Raw genomic sequence first — 13,365 nt, forward strand, 5'->3', positions numbered from 1 at the left:
CATATTCCGCTTCGGCCGTGGATAATGCCACACTATTTTGTTTCTTTCTATGCCAAGAGACTAGTGAGCAACCAAGAAAGTGGCAAGTGCCACTAGTGCTTTTCCTATCCAATTTGCAACCCGCAAAATCGGAATCAAAATAACCTATTAGTTCACATGATGCACCTTTAGGGTTCCATAATCCCATGTGTGAAGTGCCTACAAGATATCTCATAATTCGTTTTACGGCACTTAAGTGTGATTCCTTAGGATTAGCTTGAAATCTAGCACACATGCACACACAAAACATAATATCGGGCCTACTTGCGATTAAATATAGAAGTGAGCCGATCATACCTCGATATTTAGTAATTTCTATAGATTTACCTCCTTCATCCTTGTCTAAAGAACAAGATGTACCCATGGGAGTATTAATGGCCTTGGAGTTGTCCATTCCAAAATTTTTGAGTAACTCCTTGCAATATTTAGCTTGATTAATGAATATCTCATCCTTGTGTTGCTTTATTTGGAGACCAAGAAAGAAGTTTAGCTCTCCCATCATAGACATTTCAAATTTGCTTTGCATGAGATTAGCAAACTCTTCACAAAGATTAACGTTAGTGGCACCAAAGATAATATCATCAACATAAATTTGTGCAAATAATAGATGATCATCTTTCTTCTTTATAAAAAGAGTTGTGTCCACTTTTCCTCTTGAAAAACCTTTTTCTAAAAGAAATTTGCTTAATCTTTCATACCATGCTCTTGGAGCTTGCTTTAAACCATATAAGGCCTTTTTAAGTTTAAAGACATGATTAGGTAAATCATGATCTTCAAAATCGGGAGGTTGATCAACATATACTTCTTGAATATATCCATTTAAAAAGGCACTTTTAACATCCATTTGAAAGAGTTTAAAATCCATTAAGCATGCAAATGGAAGTAGCAATCTAATAGCCTCTAGTCTAGCAACGGGAGCATAAGTTTCATCATAATCAATACCTTCCTCTTATTATATCCTTTAGCAACAAGTCTAGCTTTGTTTCTAGTTATTATGCCATTTTCATCAAGCTTGTTCCTAAAGACCCATTTGGTTCCAATTATTGGATAATCATTTGGTTTTGGCACAAGTTCCCAAACTTGATTTCTTTCAAATTGATTTAGTTCTTCTTGCATTGCCAAGAACCAATGTTCATCAATAATTGCTTCATTTATGGTCTTAGGTTCAATTTGAGAAACAAAAGCTAAGTGATTACAAATATTTCTAATTGAGTTTCTAGTAGTTACCCCTTTGGATATATCACCTATTACCGCATCAATGGGGTGTCCTCTAGCTACTCTCCAATCTTGTGGTAGATTGTTTCCATCATTGGTTTGTTGACTTGGTGTTTCTTCATTGTTTGCTTCCTTTTCTTTTTGCCTTTCGTCTTCCTCTTTGTCATTCAAGTTTATGTTTTCCATGCTTTCTATAGCCTCATCATCACAAGGTTCTTTTCTAGGCAAGGCATTGTTAGTCTCATTAAATACAACATGAATAGACTCTTCAATGACCATTGTTCTTTTGTTATAAATTCTATAAGCTCTACTTGTAAGTGAATATCCTAGAAATATGCCTTCATCGGCTTTAGAGTCAAACTTGCCAAGATTTTCTTTTCCATTATTTAAGACAAAACATTTGCAACCAAAGACATGAAAATATGAAATATTGGGTTTTCTTCCTCGGTAAAGATCATAGGAAGTTTTCTTCAAAATAGGTCTAATTAAAGCACGGTTCATAACATAACATGCAGTGCCGACGGCTTCCGCCCAAAAATATTTTGGAAGATTATTTTCATTTAACATTGTTCTAGCAAGTTCTTCCAATACACGATTTTTCCTTTCTACAACTCCATTTTGTTGTGGAGTCCTAGGAGCGGAAAAATTATGTTCAATACCGTTTTCTTCACAAAACATTTCAAATTCTTGTTTTTCAAATTCTCCACCATGATCGGTTCTAATTGAAACAATATTTGAAGATTGTTCATTTTGAATAAGCTTGGCAAGTCTCTTGAATGATTTAAAAGCATCGCTTTTATATGTAAGAAATAAAGTCCAAGTATAGCGAGAATAATCATCCACAATGACCAAAGCATAGTAATTGCCACCAAAGCTCATGGTTCTAGTTGGTCCAAAAAGGTTCATATGTAAAAGTTGTAAAGGCTTTGTGGTAGAAACAATATTTTTTGATTTAAAAGAAGCCTTTACTTGTTTTCCCATTTGACAAGCATCACAAACTTTATCTTTTTCAAATTTGAGCTTTGGTAATCCAATCACTAAGTCTAAGGATATCAATTTGCTTAATTGACCCATGCCAATGTGTGCTATTCTTCTATGCCATAGCCAAGAGTCATCTTCCTTACTCATCAAACATTTATCGTCATTTGAAGGCATACCATCTAAGTCTATCATATAAATGTTATCCACTCTATGACCAAGAAACTTAACTTGTCCATCAATTAGACTCTCAATTTTACAAGAGGTTGAGTCAAAAATAATTTTATAATTTTTATCACATAATTGACTAATGCTAAGCAAGTTATGTCTAAGGCCCTCAACAAGTAAAAAGAATATTTCCTTTGTTGTTATCTCCATAGGAAACATGTCCATGTTCTTTCTTAGTGAATGATTGGAACTTAGTTACATCTCCCGTCATGTGACTTGAGCAACCACTATCCAAGTACCACTTGGAGCTTTTAGCCTTCAAACAAACCTACATCACAAAGTCAAGATTTAATCTTTGGTACCCACACCATGTTGGGTCCTTGTGTGTTAGTCTTGGGCTTAGTTCCCTTAGGAACCCACACTTTCTTTAGCCCAATAATACCATTCTTTCTAACTTTACAAGTGGAAGCACTATGACCTTTTCCACCACAATGAAAATATTTAATGAATGGGCTACTTGTCATGTAGGATGGTGAAATGAAAAAGTTTTTATATGATTTTTCTTGTGTGTTAGTGTCAAAGCCTAAACCGGATTTTTTGAACATGCATCTTTGTTTACCAAGCAACACATTTAAGTTGTCTCTTCCACATGTGAATTTGCTTAGAATTTCATTTAAATCATCAATTTCATTGTTTAGATCTTTGCATAAAGTACATGATGAAGATGCATGATCATTTGAAGATAGGCACTTAATACAACCAATGCTAGCATCAAGTAATTTGAGAGTTTCATTTTCATCCTTCAACTCTTTTACTTCCTTTTCTAAAGATGCAATTTGTTTTTCCAAGGAACTAATAGTTTTTCTTGATGCTCTAAGAGCTTTAACATGTATTAGTGTTTCATTATGCATTTCTTCAAACATGTCAGACAACTCATCATATGAAGGGGAAAGAGTAGAGCAAGATGAGTTTACCTCGGTTTCGGATTCATTTTTGTCCTCATTTGCCATTAGACATATATGTTGAGTTCCTTTGCTTGATTTCTCCGGTGGTGTTCCATCTTGCATGAAGCATAGATTTGCTTCTTCCTTGGAGTCATCATCGGAAGAACTAGATTCATCATCCCAAGCAAGATAAGCCTTCTTGAAGTTCCTTCTATCCTTGCCTTGCTTCTTTTCATATTTGTCTTTCTTTTGAATATTTGGACAATCCGATTTGTAGTGACCAATTTTTCCACATTCAAAGCAAGTGATAGTGAGTTGTGAGGATCCTTCATCTTTAGATCTTCTTCTAAGAGGCAATGCGGATTTCTTTGAAAAATTCTTCTTAAAGAATTTTCCATACTTCTTTACGAAGAGATTCATCATTTTTCTTTGTTAACATCAAAACTATGTTGACGTGGAATCATCAAGTGTACGTTGTATCCTCATCATCACTTTGATTCATCACTAGTAAATTTGAAGCCCTTACCTGGGCTGAGATGAAGCTCAAGGCTGATGCCGAGCTTTTAAACTTGACGCCCTTCGATGGGCTGAGCTCGAGGCCGAGCTAATAAATTTGAAGCCCTTAACTGGCTGAGTCGGAGCTCAAGGCTGACGCCTGTGCTTTTAAACTTGAAACCTTTTGTTGGGCTGAGCTCAAGGTCGAGGCTGAGCTAATAAATTTGAAGCCCTTAGTTGGACTGAGTTGAACCTCAAGGCTGATGCCGAGCTTTTAATCTTGAAGCCCTTAGTTGGGTTGAGTTGGAGCTCAAGGCCGAGGTCGAGCTTTTAAATTTTAAGCTCTTTGATGGGCTAAGCTCAAGGCTAATGCCGAGCTTTAATCATAAAGCCCTTGGTTGGGTTGAGTTGGAGCTCATTGCCGAAGCCGAGCTTTTAAACTTGAAGCCCTTCGTTGGGCTGAGCTCAAGACCGAGGCTGAGCTAATAAATTTGATGCCCTTAGTTGGGCTGAGTTGATGCTCAAGGATGATGTCGAGCTTTTAAATTTGAAGCCCTTCGTTGGGCTGAGCTCAAGGTCGAGGTTGAGCTAATAAATTTGAAGCCCTTAGTTGGGCTGAGTTGAAGCTCAAGGCTGACGCCGAACTTTTAATCTTGAAGCCCTTGGTTGGGTTGAGTTGGAGCTCAAGGTCGAGGCCGATCTTTTAAATTTGAGTAAACACCATTTTTGGTCCCTAACAAAAAACACGGTCCCCACTTTAGTCCCTTACAAAAATAAATTAGTCAGTTAGTCCCTAACAAATTCAAAGTGGATCCATTTTAGTCCTTTTGAGGGACTAATATGGGTCTTTTTTGAATTTGTGAGGGACCACGATTTCAACTAAATGGGTCCACTTTGAATTTGTTAGGGACTAACTGACTAATTTATTTTTGTAAGGGACTAAAGTGGGGACCGTGTTTTTTGTTAGGGACCAAAAATGGTATTTACTCTTTAAATTTTAAGCCTTTTTTTGGATTGAAGCTTTTTCCTTAGGATTTAATGACCTCCTGGTCTTCACTTACTCCATCAAGAATTGCGACAACGAGAATATTAGTCAAATCGTCATCTGCTTGGATCTAGAGCTCCATTCTAAAATCTCTCAGAGGATCAAAAGCCATTTTTGCGGTAGGGTTTGTCTCCTCATATATATGTGGTTTCAACAATTTCAGGGCGTGCGAGGTAGCCTGCAATCCGTGGTTTCGTGCTATGCCGCACGTGTTCACCATGGATGGGAGTCAAAATTTGCCGATTCCCCACAGACGACGCCAATGTTCAGTGTAACGCCCGGCCGCTTCAAGAATCAATGACTATCCACACATACTAACACGAGACTTTTCAGTGTTCTTTTTCCTCACTCACACACTTCCTAAGAAAACTTCCCAGGAGGTCACCCATCCCAGAATTGCTCCAAGTCAAGCACGCTTAACTGTGGAGTTCTTCTGTTCCGGGCTATCGAAAAGCAAATGCATCTTGTTAGTATACGTAGTACCAATTAATTCTTATAAGCTATTCCCAACTGTACTGTCTCATACTGTAAGAACTTGCATCGTTAATTTAGAAAATTAACTAAATAAATATGAGAATTAGAAAATAATTCCATAATTGACCCTAATAATTACGAGAGGGCTTAAATAATTATGGTAAGTAATTAATAATGTTGAAAGTCGTTTTTCTGACGAAATGTGCAGATACCGGTTGTAACATCCCGCAAAATTAGGAAATTACATAACTCGCAATTAAAGGGTGTGTAGCATGCTTGAAACACGAATTAAATTTATGTTTAGAGTGGAATTAACTAAAGTAGGAAAAAATTCTTTTGTTGCTATTATAAGCTAGTATATTTGCATATTTTTAAAGATTTAAGACACTAGTTAAAAAAAGGGAAAGTACTATATTTAATTACCATATAGGTAGGAACTTTAATTATTAAGTTGTGGGTATATGAAATTACATACATTAATATCTATATATAATTAATAGGTATATATTTCATGTGATAAGTGAACCTTTAGTTGTCTCTCACAAAAAATCTGCATGCATGTAATTTTGTTGGCCATGAAATGGCCACATGGCAAATCCCTATCTACCTTATCTTATCACCTAGCGCCCAATGAGGGAAAATACTATCCTCTTTTCTATTGTATTTGGACCAGAATTAGGACAACCTGTTTTTCCCTATGCACGGTGTAAGGACCCGCACCGCTAATTAAGGAAATTAATTAGATAATTACGAGATAATTCTATAATTGACCTTAATAATTATTATGAGGCTTTAATAATTATAGTAAGTGAGTAAGAATGCTGAAAGTCGCTTTTCTGAAGAAAAGTGCAGATACCGGTTCTGCTAGTCGGTATAAATGCGTACCGATAAAGTATCCCGGAAAATTATAATAAGTGCATGTATATTCCTAGAATTATATGTAGGACTGTGATTTCAAGTTTCAAGTTAAAATAATGAGAACTGGTGCCAGAACTGATACTGGCTATGGAAAAGCGCGAACCAGAAAGGTGCTCTGAAAAATAAAATAAAAATATGATAAATCTTAGAAAAATGAGTAGGTTCAGAATCCTAAGTTTGGGATTAAAATGCTAAGCGTAGCTATTTTTGCTAATACTGTGTTATTATTTTAAGCAAGCTATAAATACTCACTTTGCACAAAACCCTAGGCCATAATTTGGCTGCTATGTGAGTTGTTTTCTGAGCTCTTCTTCAACCTTGTGTTTTCCTTGTGTCACCTTCACTCCCTACCCTCTTGTGAGCCAAAGGTGTCACCTTTCTCATTGTTGATGCCACTTAAACACTTGTGTATTGTGTGAGGTAGCCTTGGTGGTAGCTGAGAAGCTTTTCTGAATTTTACTTGTTCTTGGTTGGGAGTGTTTGGAGGTCGTGTTGCTGAGTTGTGAGGGAGAGACCTTGTCATGGCATTTTGTGGTGCCAAGAAGTGATCTTTTGGCTTAAAGAACCAAGCTTGGTGTGCCATTTTCGTGTCTTGCTTTAGTCTGAGCTTTGGTGCTGTGTAGAGTGCTCCATTTGTGTCTCCTTTTTGGAGTTTTGAGCCTTGGAAGGCATGCATGATCATCTTTTGTGCATTTTCATGTTTTAAGCTTGTTTAAGCAATTAAAAATCGTAACTTGAACCATTTGATAAAAGGAATGTGTTTCTGGGTTCATAGAATGTTAATAAACATATGTTTAAGGAGTTCTTGGACTCCAAATCGAGTTTGGATCATTAAGGGTCAATTTTACCTTTAAAACTCAATTTTCTGCATTCTGTTGAAGTAGTATTCGAATACTTTTCTGGCAGTATTTGAATACTTTTCTGGGAAAATGCAGTAATCGAATACTTCGCGAGACAACAACAACCAAGTTTAGTAAAATTGCAATATCTTGAGCTTCAGAGCTCTAAATTGAGTGAGGTTTGGACCTATGTGAAGCTAACACATAGGGCTACAACCCTGTAAATTTTCATATCCATTGGATAAGTTTATTTCTCTAAGTTTATGTTTCAAGTCGAGACCCTATTGCTGAAAATTCAGCTTGTTGTAGGAACTTTGCAAAAATCATAACCGGAATTATACAACTCCGATTGAGGCATAAGATATGTCGTTGGAAAGCTTGAGATGTCTAGTTTAACATAGTAAAATCTTAAAGTATACGGTAAAAAGTTGCATTGGTAGTTTTAATCTGGTAGTCGAATACTCCTTGCGGGAGTATTGGAATACTTTTCTGGGAAGAAAAGTATTCAGATACCTTTGAAGAAGTATTCGAATACTGGAAAGTATTCGAATACAGTGGGGTTTGGTATTCGGATACTGGGGGGAAAGTATTCGGATCCTTGGTAGTATTCGAATACTTAAATGAAAGTAATCGAATACTTTCTGGAGAGCTGGAGTATTCGAATATTACTCGTGGAGTATTCGAATACCTCCTGCAGAAATAGCATGTAATGAGTTAAAATGAGTAAGAAAGACTTAGTCACTTAGTGTAATCTGTGCTAGGATTATTGATGATTAATTATGGTATGGGAAGATTGTGATTGTGCTGTTCGTGGGCCTTGAGCTTGTGTGAACTCTTGGTTTGGATAGCTAGTTTACAAGGTAAGCTTTCGTGTCCTCGGTTTAGCTATGTTGTGGTTCCACCATGTCCCGTGGGGGTATGGTATATGCATGCTGTGTTACATGTTTTTGATGTTTTGGAAATGCTGTTGAGTTGTTATATGTTAGTGCCTTGTTGATATGCGTGTGATGTGCCACCTATACGGTAAGCCTGAGTATGTAGTACATACAATATGGTGAGGCTGTGGGTGAGGTGCAAGCGGTGTTCCTTGTACTACATGTAGGTATAGACGTATTCCAACATTTCTCTGGCTAGTAGAATAGTTTAGACACCCATGTCATAAATATCTGTTGCACTGCATAGTTTTGAGAACTTATATAGAATTACTGCTTTGAGAACTTATATTGCACATGTAAGTGAGCTTGGGGTGGAATATCCTTGAGGACCCCTTGTTTTACTGAGATTTCTGTGTAGAGATCTTACCCCGCGTTTGGGGAATGCTTATTTCAGGTTCAGGTAATGTTGGGGGTGAGACCTGAGGCGGCAGGAGGCCGGAGCTGAATTAGATATTGTTGTTACTATATGCTGACTTGTTGGATGCTGATTATGCATGCTGCTTTTATGCTTTTAGCTTCATTTATGATTTTGGATTATCTTGTTGAGACGCTGTTGATTTGGTGAGCATGGGGATTGTCCATGACACAAAGACTTGTTTATGTCTTGTTTTATTTGGAGTTGTAATAATGTATCAAGATTTTGGTCCGGACTACGAGTTGTAGATCCGTGATTTAGATACGCACTTTATTTATATATTGAGGTATTTCAGTTAGATGTCTATTTGCAATTTACATACAGGCGATATTTTATGAAATTGATTAAGTAATCAACTTGGCTAAGTATAATGACGTCATAATTGGAAAAAGAAAAAGATATTCCTCATTTTTAATTAAGCGCAGCTTAATACGATGTAATGTTAATATTCCGAGTATACACGGGGTGTTCCATTTTATGATATCAGAGCAACGGTTCGAGGGAAAAGCCTGTATGTATTGCAAGGATTAGGATGTTTAGTGTGTATGTCTCGTGTGTTCTGTCTGTTAGGTTTTATTATGATGATGCATTTGTGATCACATCGCGTGGACCTGATCAACTCATTCTTTGTGTAACTTGTGCAGAGTCATGGTAATGCCTGGGATGAACCGTGAGGCCACTAAGGGTCAACCCGACCCGGTCCTGACTGCATTGGGTGAGAAGGAGGCCGCTAGACTAGCCGATCAGGAGGCCGCTAAATTGGCCAACCTGGCGATGATGGACGCCTTTCGTGAGGCGAACTGGAAAGCCATTGAGGATGTTTTGGAGGCGAATCGACTGGCGTATATGACCTTGCTTCGGTTCGTATTGGAGGAGTTCAGGATTGGTTGTCATTACGACCAACATCCTCCGCTGCCACCACCTCCATCCCATCATCGGTGTGGGAGTGGAGCTGGAGGGACGTTTGTTGGGAATGAATCCTCGCTGTTTAAGTGCATCCCGTATGGAAAAACTCATGAGGGTACTTGCTGGCAAGGACAAAATGTATGTTTCAGATGTGGCAAGCCTGGTCGCCTTATCAACAGGCGCACTACCGTGGAGGAGCAAGCTGCAGGAATACAAAAGGTTTCAGTATGTCGCAGGGAGAGGATAGCTGGAACGACATCCAAAGACTTCGATACTTGCTTTCAGCAGGACAGTGATCTCGAGAAGATTCGCGTGAACCACGACGCAAGGAAAGTCAAGAGATCTGAGGTTAAGGGAAACAACAGTTCCATTTCCTGGAGGGACAAGAAGTTTAGAGGCAAAGGTAAAGGGAAACAGCTTCAGGTCAAACAATTGTGCAACAAATTCAAGAGGTCTACTACTCTGGCAGGCCACCTTATTGGATCGTCGACTATCCCGAAATGTACAGGATGTGGAGAGGGTCACCTGGGACCGTGTGCTACCGGTCAGACTTTCTGTTTCCAGTTTGGCTAGGAGGGCCACTATGTTAGAGACTGTCCGTCATCGACAGCGAGGGCTGTAGCGGTTCAAGCAATTTCGTTACCGATGGTTCCCCTTCCACCTTCTTCGACACCAGCAGTGCAACCTGCTCCTGGGCGTGTTTACTCCTTGGATCGTCAGCAGTCGGATAGAGCTCTGAATCCTGTCAGAGGTACGATGTCTCTTGGTGATTCATCAGTTGATGTATTTTGCTTCCGGGGCTACGCATTCTTTTGTTGCAACCTCGATTGCTTTTGGGCTTAGTTGCCCATGATTGTGTTTTCTCCACTGTCGCGGTTGATTACCGCCACCGGAGAAAAGTGTGTTTCTACCACTGTACATCGAGATGTCGTGTTTCAGTGGGATAGCCGTGAGTTCTCGGTAGATCAAGCAGGATTACCGATGGCTAAATTTTGGAAGTCATCCTTGGCATGGATGGATTGTCCAATTGTTGTGCGATGATTGACTGTTTGTTTGTTGTGCTTAGCGAGTGATGATGTCTCCGTATGATTCCACAGCCAGTTCCTCGCCTATTTCATTGTTGCAGGCTAGGAGAGCCGGGTGAGCAGAGATATTGATTATGTCACGATTGAGAGGTTTGGTGAGTGGGACACTGGAAGATCTCACTGGCATTCCTGTGGTGAGGGAATTCCTGAGGATATTCCTGAGTGTCCGCCACAGAGGGAGATAGCGTTCTCCATTGAATCGTTGTCTGGTGTGGGCCTATTGCATTAGCTCCATACCGGATGTTGCCACCATGAGTTGGCAGAGTTGAGGTAGTGTTCTGAGGGTCTTTCGGCGAAAGACTTCTTCGACCGAGCGTGTCTCCTTGGAAGCACCGGTAATTTTTGTTGTAAGGTAAGATGCCTTACGCCATTACTTAAGCGTGATGGTGCTCTGTTTGAGGATGTGAAATTCTCTCCAGGGAAACTGAGTGTGTAACACTTGGAAGTTGTGGCAAGGCCACGTGTGATCTTGTATATGCGAGGCAGTGTATGTACAAGTAGCTTGTGAGTTGAGTGGTCTCCATGACTCTAGGATTTTATTTTGATTTTGCTATGCTTCATAAGTAGTTGGCATGTTAACACCAGGGGTAGTGTTAAGCATGAAGAGAGTACAATGAACTGTGGTAATATGTCAATGTTATTTCACTTTTGACTAACTCTCGACTTTGCAGATACCATGGAGATTGAGGTATACCGTTACATAGAGTTTTTAGCTATTATGTTATTGAAATTAAAAAATTTGCAGGTGTACGTGAACTAAGGTACGTTACTATGTAAATGAGTTGGTTAACTAACATGTATTGGTGGAATTGAACATGATTATGATTTTGTACTTTGAAATGAATATGAATTTATTTTTAAGGATATTGATTTTTTTTAAAATTGCTAGTCTTGTTGAAGTTAGAGTCATGGAATAGGACCCAACTCACTCGAGTGTTGTGTAGATTAGAGTTTGTGGGGTAGGTCACCTCTACTGAGGGAATGACTGATGATCCCAGAGAATCGGATGACGTCGTGACGTCATTGTGAAACTTCGAGTTCTGACAGTGACCTCTTGTTTGAGGGTGCACTTCTCGAATTTGAGACTTTGAAAGTTGAGTTTGAGCTTATGAAGAAGATCCTAGAGGCGCATGTGCAGAGAGAGTGCCTCGACTTCGTGAAGAACCAAGACGGTGTGTCTTGGAATGAGGATGGACTTCTGTCGTTTCAGGAGCGGATGATGATTCCTTGAGGTCCTTTGATCGAAGAGGTTATGGCAGAGGGCCATAAAGGACAGTTTATTGTTCCCCCTGGTGCTACAAAGATGTATCAAGACCTGAAAGGGAATTTCTGGTGGCCAGGAATGAAGAAGGACATAACGGTGTATGTGTCCAAGTGTTTGATTTGTCAGAAAGTGAAGATTAAACACCAGAAGCCGTCTGGTAAACTTCAGCCTCTTGAGATTCCAGAGTGGAAATGGGAGAGCATTTCCATGAACTTCGTGATGGGTTGGCCTAAGACTCAGGCTGTTAATGACTCTTTTGGGTCATTGTGGACAGATTTTCAAAGTTTGCCCACTTTCTTCCGGTAAAGGTGAGCATCTCGTCAAAGCAGTTGGCCAGACTGTCATTCGTGAGATCGTGAGTCTTCACAGGGTGCCCGAGAGTATCACCTGTGTTAGGGACCCGAAGTTCACATCCTGGTTCGGGGAGGCGCTACTGAGAGCTTTTGGAACTCAGTTGAGACTGAGTACAACCTATCACCCTCAGACTGTGGGACAGACTGAGCGGATCCTCCAGATCTTAGAGGACATGTCGAGGGCGTGCACCTTGGAGCAGGGCCCCGCATGAGATAGTACCTGGCATTGGTAGAGTTTTGTGTTTGTGTGTTCCTTGCTAGCCTGGGCATGGGACCCTACGAGGCGCTGTTTGGTAGGAGGTGTAGAACTCCTACCTGTTGGTCTGAGGTTGGAGATAAAAAGAGTGGTTTGGATTGTATAACACCTCGTAAATCTAAATATGAAATTATATGCTATAATGTGGGTTAAAAGGGAAGGATTAATGAAAATCCAGAAATTAAGGCCAAACTGAGTGAAAAGGGCAAAATGGTAATTTACCAAACAAGTATCCTTAGGCATTAAAAATTGAGTAGAAGACCTCAAATGATAAAAGTAAGGCCGGAAATGGATTCAGAACGAAAAGTCGAGTGGATAGGCAAGTTTATGAAATTTTGATGAATAGTGATTTTTCCGGTATAAAATACTGCAGTATAATTGTACCGATAGGCGTGAAATTTTGATCAGTATTTTTAGAAAATAAAAATATGACGCGAACGGGAAAAATGCGTAGTTTATGAAATTGTGGTTTAAATTAGATGTTTCATTAAAGTTAAATCGCATGTGGGACCCGCGGAACCAAAATCCACTTAAGTTCCCTCATTTTCTCACAAACCCCACGATCTCTCTCTCTCTTCTTTCTCTTCCCTGCGTGCGTCCCTCTTTTCCCCATTGAAGGCTTCCAAGCTTTTCATTCAAATCATCACTTTCTTGACCAAATCCTTTGAAGTTTGTGTTGAAATTCATTGGAAAACACATTCTAAATTCATTGGTGATACTCCCAAGCCTTGAAATCGCTCTTGGGAGGAGTATTTAGCCTAGGTCAGTTTTTAGAAATTTGGGAAGGATGGTGTTCATGGAGGCAATGGACCTCTTGTTGCTTGGAAAACCCTTGGAGGAGAGTCTAGCGTTGATTGTGAGTATATTTACATGGTTTTTACGGTTGAATTCATTGATCAAAATATATGAACCATATGCTTGTATTTATGGATTTGTGATGATAGGAAGCTCAAATGGAAAAAATTACATTACTGATAATGTCTTAGAATGACATGATTGAGCTAGAAATGCTATAAAATTTAGGTGAAAATGTTGA

This window comes from Gastrolobium bilobum, unplaced genomic scaffold (genome assembly GCF_033153095.1).
Source record: "Gastrolobium bilobum isolate Gb01-03AN ecotype WA unplaced genomic scaffold, APGP_CSIRO_Gbil_v1 utg22290, whole genome shotgun sequence".
Classification (NCBI taxonomy): Eukaryota; Viridiplantae; Streptophyta; class Magnoliopsida; order Fabales; family Fabaceae; genus Gastrolobium; species Gastrolobium bilobum.